This window comes from Procambarus clarkii, chromosome 47 (assembly GCF_040958095.1).
Source record: "Procambarus clarkii isolate CNS0578487 chromosome 47, FALCON_Pclarkii_2.0, whole genome shotgun sequence".
Taxonomy (NCBI): domain Eukaryota; kingdom Metazoa; phylum Arthropoda; class Malacostraca; order Decapoda; family Cambaridae; genus Procambarus; species Procambarus clarkii.
The window spans coordinates 27,479,965-27,490,251 of record NC_091196.1 but is presented as its reverse complement, the minus strand read 5'-3'; the positions used below and the strand labels follow the sequence as shown (position 1 = coordinate 27,490,251).

At 44.5% G+C, this 10,287-nt stretch overlaps 1 long non-coding RNA gene across 1 annotated transcript; it reads left to right on the top strand.

Annotated features, from left to right (window-relative positions):
* The first annotated feature begins 1,556 nt into the window (after positions 1 to 1,556).
* LOC123763030 (uncharacterized) lies at positions 1,557 to 7,548 on the top strand. Its single transcript, XR_006773395.2, has 2 exons — positions 1,557 to 3,066; positions 4,152 to 7,548. It is a non-coding gene; the product is annotated as an uncharacterized lncRNA (long non-coding RNA).
* Positions 7,549 to 10,287: the final 2,739 nt, after the last annotated feature.

The window sequence follows — 10,287 nt, the reverse complement described above, 5'->3', positions numbered from 1 at the left end:
ACCCTAGAGGGGCGGCGGTGGACCCCATACCCACCCTAGAGGGGCGGCGGTGGACCCCATACCCACCCTAGAGGGGCGGCGGTGGACCCCATACCCACCCTAGAGGGGCGGCGGTGGACCCCATACCCACCCTAGAGGGGCGGCGGTGGACCCCATACCCACCCTAGAGGGGCGGCGGTGGACCCCATACCCACCCTAGAGGGGCGGCGGTGGACCCCATACCCACCCTAGAGGGGCGGCGGTGGACCCCATACCCACCCTAGAGGGGCGGCGGTGGACCCCATACCCACCATAGAGGGGCGGCGGTGGACCCCATACCCACCCTAGAGGGCCGGCGGTGGACCCCATACCCACCCTAGAGGGCCGGCGGTGGACCCCATACCCACCCTAGAGGGGCGGCGGTGGACCCCATACCCACCCTAGAGGGGCGGCGGTGGACCCCATACCCACCCTGGGGGCGGCAGTGGACCCCATACCCACCCTGGGGGCGGCAGTGGACCCCATACCCACCCTGGGGGCGGCAGTGGACCCCATACCCACCCTGGGGGCGGCAGTGGACCCCATACCCACCCTGGGGGCGGCAGTGCACCCCATACCCACCCTGGGGGGGCGGTAGTGGAAAGGGTTACAGAGGCACATAATGGGCTCAGGGACTGAACCCCACAATTCATTTAGCTAAGTAAGTTACAGTCGTAACGAGCTAATTACAAAATGTAATAATTGTTATTATCAATAATTAATAATGGCAGATACCGACTACAAGTACAGTCTCTTAAGCTAAGCAACTGACATATGAGGAGAGCTGGTGCCACCATTGATATGTTTGTCCTGCACATCGCTCCCCATCCAGTGGGCAGCGGTGGATAGGTTACAGTCACATCCATTTACTACCTACAGTTAGCAAACTGGATATATTTGGTTAAAATGGCTTGTATTACAGCCCCTGCTCCTGTGTAGATAGTACTTACAGTAACGATGTACGGTAGATAGTCCACCACAGTACAGTGGACCGTCGTACATATATTGACGTGATGGACAGTTAGAAATTAAAATTTGGTACTATTGAATTTGGACAAATTGGAAAAGGTTTTGTATTTATGTTGCTAATAAAAACTAAGCAAATCATCCTAGGCTTAATATACGCTATCTGAGGCCTAATATAGTACATATATGTGCCATACTAAGCCTAGAAATATTTAAGTTTAGTTTTAGCTTTTTTTCGAAATTTATAAAGTGAATAGCACCAACACACAGAAATCACAATTACGCGATGCATCAAATGAACAAATCCACAAAGGCCGTGACGAGGATTCGAACCTGCGTCCGAGAGCATCCCAGACGCTGCCTTAATCGACTGTACCATTGTGTGGTAAACCATTGGCATGGTTAAAAAAAAAAAAAAAAAGAGTTGAAACCGAAGTTCTACTGAACTTACTGGATCCTACAGCCTCTCCGATGCACAAACCAGGGTTTTCATCCTCGTCACGGCCCTTGTGGATTTGTTCATTTGATACGTCACGTAATTGTGATTTGTGTGTGTAATGAAGTAAGGGCGAAGAGGGAGAACGGCCTATTGACATAGCTCGAGTGCATGGGGGGAGTTGTGTAAAACCCTGGTTTGTGTCTCGGAGAGGCTGCAGGATCCAGTAAGTTCAGTAGAACTTCGGTTTCAACTCCTTTTGACCATGTCGTAGCTCAGTCGATTAAGGCAGCGTCTGGGATGCTCTCGGACGCAGGTTCGAATCCTCCTCACGGCCCTTGTGGATTTGTTCGAATAGCACCAAATTCTAATTGTCCATTACGTCAATATTTATGTGCGATGATCCAATAGTTACAAAAAGTACTGTCTAAACAGGTGCATGGGCTGATAGTAGCTCATTTTTTCATTAAATATTTACACATTTCTTGAACACCTGTTATCGAGCTGTCTCGAAATTCACGTATCTTTTCGCACTCCATCACATAGTGACTGAACAACCCGTCCTCCTAATAGAACGTCGCATTGTGACGTATACTTTACCTAAGGCCCAAAATCGTCGTACTAGAAAATGATAGCGGCTCGCGAAATTGACAATGTCCCGTTTTCGGTTTTGGGTCCTGTGGTAGGTTAGGATAAGGACAATTTAGTACGACACTTTCTTGACGCTGGGGAACCTTATGAAGACAGGCTGGGCGGAGGGTGCGCGGAGCACCGCTACCACAAAATCCCTGCCACAGATATTCCGTTTTATTCCAGCCACAGTGAACGTTGCCTGGATCATGTGTTACCACACAATGATACCCCCACGCGGCAGCCTCATGCTAACCCCACTCCGAGGGCTTCCTCCTCATCATCGGGCCCATGATGAGAAGGAAACTGGAGATATTGCAGACGTGCAGACTTGCAACTCCTCGGAGACCACTACCCTTCAACCCCATGTACGCAACAATGCCTCTTCACTCGCATAAATGAGATTTCTGCACCTTCAGGACGATGAAATATGGAGCCCGTTCTAGGAGCCACATACCCCACACTCCCCAGCCTCTCACTGCCTCGCCTCCAGAGAGCCCGCCACCCATTTTCACCTCTCCATGTCACCACACCATCCACTACCACACCCAACAACCCCTGTTGCAGCAACCATTACAGCTATACGCGCTGCAACGACCTCTCTAGCTGAATCAGGTCACTTTATCAATAATATCGTTCGTGCACCTATTTCACATCGCGGGCTCCATACACCCGATCGCTCAGTCCTTGTCTACAACAGCTACGCTATACCAGCCTAGATGGATGTACCCCCCGTCTCTGAGGATTCACAACCTGTGCTCTCGTCAACCCCCCCCCCCGTCACTGTGCAGTTGATGTTCCGATCATTCATTGCATTGTCCTTTTTACAGGACCCCCAGGCGTCCAGCACGGGCGGCACGGCACACACACGAGACCCCGTGCCAAGCCTCACTCTGCGCAACTGTCCAGGGTCTGCGACTTACCTACAGCTCCTGCCACATGGTCTGGTCAAGTATTCATCATGTGTGTCCATGTTTGTCCGCTCCCTGTCACTTCTGGACTCCATGACCCAGTTGGTGAGCAGTAAGCATGTGCCAATTGGTTACGTAATAGCGTACATCATTTCTTTTGTGCTCGGCAGCACTCTTCACTCAACATTTCCACATTTTTAGCATATGATGCTTATTCAAATTTATAAAATAATTCATGATTAAGAAAAATGTTTACTTTTTAAGCCTTCAGCAACATGATAAATGTGTGTGCAGTTACCTCAGCATGCAGACAGCTTGTTTTGAGCTTCCGTCACTATTCTGTTTTCTTGCACTAATTGTCAAGTTCCCTTTTACTTGCTTGTGTCAGCAGTGTTAAAACTGTTGTTGAGGAGGAATGCGTGCCTTAATCTCTAGAATCAATATTGATGTTTATACTTCCGTATCTTTGTACCTTATTTGTTCCACTTTTTTCTGATATTAATTTATTAAACCTCTCTTCAGTTAAGTTTTTATTTATTGAAAGCTATTCAGTGAGTGCCTTGGACAAATTTACAAAAGTTCTTGTTCTGTTTTATGTAAATTTCTTATATTGCATGTTGACAAAAATAACTACGTCAGTTCTGCTTCACAGTGAGGATATCACTTGGGATATCTTCAGTCAATTGTACACGGTATTTATTCGGTCCTTTGTCCCTAAGGATTATAATATTTTATGTCAAAATAAGTGCTTTAGTTCTTCCTGCCATGATAACATTATGTAACTCCGGAATTTTGAGTGTATATCCCAGTCGCCACTACCTACCTCAGGTCAATTGCAAACATATCAGTTACGAAATCAGTTGGTTATCATAGTAGTACAGGAGTAACTATGCCAGGGGTTCGCAGTTAGCAATCCATACATCATTGCTTATTAGTGACTTCGTCTCCCTGATCATTATTTATTAGCCTCTACACGAAACACCATTTTCGGTGAACCATTACAAGAAATATTGTTGATAGCTACCACAAAGGTCAGTGCAGGTCCTGCCCCCAGGTGCACTCCCTCTAGGCTCCCCGACCTACCTCCATCACATGACACAGCCCATACCCACCCACCCACTCCTAGATATTCAACTGTTGTACTCGCACCATCCAGGGAGCATAGAAATAATTGTAGTCATTCCTTGCAGACCTTCTAGATTCACGGGCAACTCTACGTCAATCACCTGCCCCCATCTTGCAACGATCAGTCCGGAAAGGCTCCCCACTTCATCGAAGTCCCTTTACCACACTGCAATGTGGCAAGATGACTCGTGGGAGGAGTCATCCCTGGCAGCCATCACTCGTCCATATCCAACCACTGTTCTTGCTTCTGGTAAGCCTGCCATCCTGGACCTAGAACCTGGAATATCCGCCCTAACTCGAACACATGACCAGTGACTCCAGCCACCACTTGCCACAAACAGGAAATCCTGGACTGCACCCAACCCTGCTCTTTCCTCCAACGCCAAGTGGATGGCTTCTAGCTTCACTATGCCCAATAGTCAGCCGCCTTCATATCCAACAGTCGGTCCACCATCCTGGACCTTAGGATGGTGAACTGGCTTCATTAACCAATACTGCCAGAATTATAAAGAGCAGTTCCCAGCATGACAGCCATAGTTTCGTGAATGCCCCTTTTCTCTTTACATGCATGCGTCAGCATGTTGAATGGATCTGTGTTAACACACGCGCTTCTGTGCCTCTGAAATACTCTTCTCTTACCCTCTTCACATGTCGTCGAATGTTGGGAACCCCATCATAAAACTCCCATTGGTCACTGGAGGCCTTTACTGGGATCTCTAAATGGAAATGCTTGTTATTTTAATGATCACTATTTGCAAATTGTTTTAGATATTTAGTGGGTACTTATCTTGTAATACTTTTTTCAATGCTATCCTGCATCAATCAGAAATTAATGCCATCTGGCCATCTTACCCCAGCTACTGAACACTAGGTGGGAGCCCCAGGAGCTTGGGGGGTGGGGGTCCGGACTCGGTCAACTGACGAGTCATGCACCGGGTGTGGACCTGTACACTACTGCTCATCAAGTCTCCACCACCTTCTGCGTCCCGGGTTTTTTTCCAGATCAATGTTGGCTAGAATTTGGACTATCCTGCAGAGGCCTATGCTCGTGTTTGCTCCTTTTTTAATATTAGCTTCATATGCCTGTTTTTTTCTGAAACCTGTCTTCAGGCTAGGCTCGTTAAAGCGGTGGCCGTCCCCCCCCCCCCAAGATGTATTCATAAATGTTAATGTATTAAATATAGGCTTGTTCTCATGTATAATTTAAAATTAATATTTATTAAAGTTTTATGTATAGTTAGGCATATTATTGTTTGGTCAGGAGTTCAGGTTCTGTTGCCGATTGTTTAAATTGGAAATATTTATAGAATTGCCATTCGAACAGAGGTCATCAGCGAAGGTCAGAGGTCATCATCTGTTCGAGCAATGTTCAAACGTCATCAGTCGCAATTCGTAAATAAACCATTTTTCATTCATATAGAGGTTTGGCTGCATGATTAACGAGCATTTTGTCTTTGCTGATGAAGGCGGGTTGTCTTCTCAGCCTCACTGTTGTGTGGACCTGGAGTCTCTGGTCGCCACCAGCTGCACATCTTTTGGGTTGCCTTCTCAAGGTGCTGACTGGCACTGCCACGCCTGCCCAAGGTTGCTCTTCGGGATAAGTAATTACCAACAGAAGACACCAAGCCGGAGAGACTATGTAGCACCATCAGTGTCGCTAGATATCCAAAAGGCGCTAAATATTACTGAGGATGCCAATTCGAAAACAAAAGCGCACAAGGCGAGGGATGTCGAAGGTACTGATTCACTAAGGATTCTATCGAAGGGCAAATGACCGCGAAGACGGTCGGAAAGCAAGACACACGAACTTCCTGAAATTCGGGACATTCAACAATGATATGCACGACTGTACGAACTATAAGGAGCAGGGCGGCGCTTCATTAGGTTTACCGGCTATTCCTGCCCATGCCACCTCTTGGGTGGCTTAATCTTAATCCATTATGCCCATGCCCATGAGTTAAGCGTGTATGGCCAATACATAACCTCGCCAGAACCGTTTCCGACCGTCGATTACGGTGGTAGGAGGAAGGCCAAGAGGACACGCTACCACCAAGAGCACAAAGTTTGTTACCTGTAACACAAGACCATTGACCCTGTCAACAGTCTCTGAGGAATGAAGGAGTAAAAATGTGAATAAGGAATGCCGTTTCAGGAAATAGGGCAAGTGCGGCTTGTCTCCTTAGCGGCAGTGTCCACACGTTCATTTAAGGAAACACTAATATAGCTGGGAATCCAGCAAAACTCACCTGTCTTAAATCTACCGGAGATAAGATGTGGCCAATATTGAATTTCGACCACAGGATGCATAGGATTAAATGACTCCAGGGCCATGAGAGGTGCGGGAGTCAGTTACAATGATAAAGGAACGTTGACGTCGCAAAAGCAGTTTAAGTGCTTACAAAACACATACAGTTCAGCCGTGAAGATGCTAGTCTCCGGAAGTAGGCGGCACATATAGGTTTAGTCCGGAAAGATTACGGAGTAGCCAGCACCGTCGGCAGACATAGGCCCCATCTGTGAATAGGGCAACAGATTGCTAGTGCGAAGACAAATGTTATAGGAAAAGGCGTTTCGTAACTATAGGAAGGGGTAGAAGTTTTTACCATGTGGGTCAAAGTCTTGCAAATTTTGGTAAGTGGGACCCTTCATGGGGGCAAGGATGGAGCAACACGGGGAGAGAGATTGCAAGCACAAACCAAATGGAAGGCTTGCAGGCGAGACATCATTTTAGAAAAAAGGAAGGTGGTGAAATAGAACAGGGCCCACCGCAGAGGCAGCAGCCTAAACTCGACAAACGCAAGAATAAGGCTGTTGCAGAGACCTTGCGAGGTAGTGAAGGCAGTAACGATCTCTACGATCCTGTAGTAACAAGACGCCTATATGGGCCATAGAATTACCCAGAACCCCCCAAAGCTTCTTAGCATTACGGAAATAATGAGGATATATTGAATATTTACATACTATAATGTTGCTGCTGAATGTAGAACGTGAAAAAACATTTTTACCCTGAAATAATATCATTTTATAACGAAATTAGATAAAAATAGGTGATAGGAGATGCCACAGAAGTCACAGATGCACAGATGCCATACAATCTGAGCGCCTAAGTTGTGGAGCGACTTATCCAGGTATATTGTTGCCTGAAGAGTGTTGGCACATCAGCCTCCTGTACACAGTGATCGCATCGTCGTAAATGTAATAATAACTAGTAATTAACTAGTTATAATAACTAGTAATAGTAATTAACTAGTAGAAAGCATGTTTATAACAATGTGAAGCATAAATAGCCAAAAACATAACTGATATTGAAGCAGTTATGTAATATATAACTGACGTATCATAAATAGCCACAACTTATATTGATTACATTGATGTTAATTACGACCCTTAATATGTTTATCACCAGAAATTAGGAATCATACATTATGTTTTCATAAATTAGTCATTAAAGCATATATTTTAGAAGCAGAGGTGTGTTTTAATTACCTGAATAGAGTATGAATATCTTACACAACGACTAAAATAAAAATCCCACGTGCTGCACATGCAATCATGTTTTAAACATTTCAATTTTAGTAATTGCATATGTAACATTGGAAAGTCTGTTTATGTTCTTTGTCAGCTTATTTGTTCTTTATTGCGACGAGAGAGATAGGCTCGTTGACTTCATGCTCCACAAGGAAGATGAACGCAACGTTCCCTTTACTGAGTTCGAGTTACTTTCGGCCCTAAACAAAGGTAAAGTCACATTCCCCTGTGAGGATGGTATCACTTATGACTGTGTTTGCTTCCTCTAGTTCCAGGGAATAAATCCCCTTCTTGAGCTGTATAACATAAGCTATGTTACTGGGGAACTTCCTATCTCTTGGACCAACAGTATAATCGTTCCAATTACCAAACCAAATCAAGAGTATGCTTTCTGCTCTATTTCCCTTACTAGCTGCCTTTGCAAAACATTGGAGAGAATGGTCCCAAACCGTCTCCGTAGATTACGAACTATGCTATCCCCCCAGATATATGGCTTCATGCATGGGAAGGAGAGTGTATCCCTGCATTACAGACTTTCTTACCCTGCACACTGACAAGTCATACACCACCTTCCTAGATCTCAAGTCTGCCTTTGGTACTGCAAACCGACATGTTATTTTGAGTGAGTTTGCGAGAATGAATATTGGTGGCCGGCTTCTTTGTTGGATCCGAGGTTACTTATCCAATAGGAAGTCATCTGTATTGCTCCAGGGACGTACAGGTGTAACAAGAGACTTCGAACTAAGTACCCTGCAGGGAGATGTCCTCAGTCCTACCTTATTTAATATTTTAATAAACACGCTGTTAAACTCTGTGCCGAGCAAACCCAACGTCCACATCATTAGCTATGCTGATATATTGACACACACCACTGGGTATGCTAACACGCAGAACACTCTTAACTATTAAACTCATGTCAGGACCTAGGTTTAGTCATCTCAGCAGAGAAAACAAGGATACACAATCGGCGCCCACCCAGGCAGGGAGGAGCTGTTCGCAAGATGCAACTGTCTGATGGCTCCCATCTTGACTATGTAAACCGATTCAAATACCTTGGCCTTGAGGTGCCACTGTATGGTCTTCTTGTATTCAGACTCTGTCGTCAGTATAAAGAGAGGCTCCGAGCTCTCAAGGCTGTTGCAGGTTATCACTCAGGCTATGGTGTCAATGTCAATTGTCAAAATTATGTACCTTGCATACATCAGATCTTTAGTGGATTATACAGCACCTCTGTTGTTGCTTGCTCTGGTGGCTGAAAACTTAAAGGGCTTGAAAAATTACTGAACGAAGCCTCGAGGATAATCCTTGGGTGCCCTCGTACCCCAAAAAAATTAATATTAAAGGAACTTAACATTCCGAGCGTTACTGAAACTATCTAATTGGTATAGAAATCCTTAAGCTAGCTCATCCTAGCTATTGCACAGAAGACCTCAGGAATTTCTTTACCGAATGTCAATATTGTTCAGAATGTTCAGGAACCGAACTCAAAATTTATAAGATTCTCAATTTGTATCAAGAGAGACACCAACGGCACTTTCCAAACCGTTGGAGATTACAGCTTTCCAATTTTAATCCCTTACTTTCTACTCAAGAAGTAAATCAAAGATCCGCCCAAGCTTTGTCTCGAGGCAAAGTTCGACGCCTTAAGGCATATTGATGATCTGTCCACAGAACATTTTCTATCTCCAACTATATACACTTAAGGTTCCCTACACCGCCCCACGGGTGCAGCTGGAAGTACCAGTTGTCCTGACAATGGACGATGGCTTATATGTTGAGTGGGAAGGCCGTCAACTAATGTGTACAAGTCTCCAAACTTGACATTAATTGTAAGTGATTCTTTACCATCCTTAATTGCGATCAACTCCTTAAGACACAATTGTAATATACTCGTGTCTAAAGATATTGTATCACAAATATAACACATATTAATGATGGCAACAGAGTCCATTTAATGTGGATTCCATCTCATGCTGATCTCCGAATGCATGATAGAGCTAATGAGTTAGACAAAGAATCTGTATTCAAAGGATTATAACCTTGGATTGCCTTTAAGCAGTCTGAGAGCAATAGTACATCAAGAACTTCAACATAACCTTATTGATCTGAGGCAATGTGAAATCGACACTAATAATTCCATCAATCATCATACTATCCATACAAGAAGAGCCACACATCTAAGGCTCATCAAATAAAATCAGCAAAATTCTAGATGTTACTCCTGCTCGGATTAGACTCTGCTATAAGAATCTGAGAATTATCATTACCTGCTGATGTAGACCTGACCAAATGTAAACTGTCATCAAAATTATTCCCACACCTCCGCCACTGTGTGATGGAATGCGAAAAGAAACTTAAATTTAGAAACGGCTCTATAACTGTGGGAACCGACCTGTGAGATTTATATTTAATTTATATGAATTTATATTTACGTTAATTTATATACTTCGATAGCAATTGGTATAATGATAAGTGGACTGTATTTCTGCAATAATCTCACAAATCGATCCTCTACACATTAGGGGGGTTTATATTAAATTTATATATATGCAGCCAATCAAACTACAGTATTAGACTACATACATTGAAGAGGTTCCTTATCTTATTTGTACAGCAGGCCTTAGTCCACCAGGTATAACTAGGATGTAGACACCAAATTATCCTCTTTGAGGT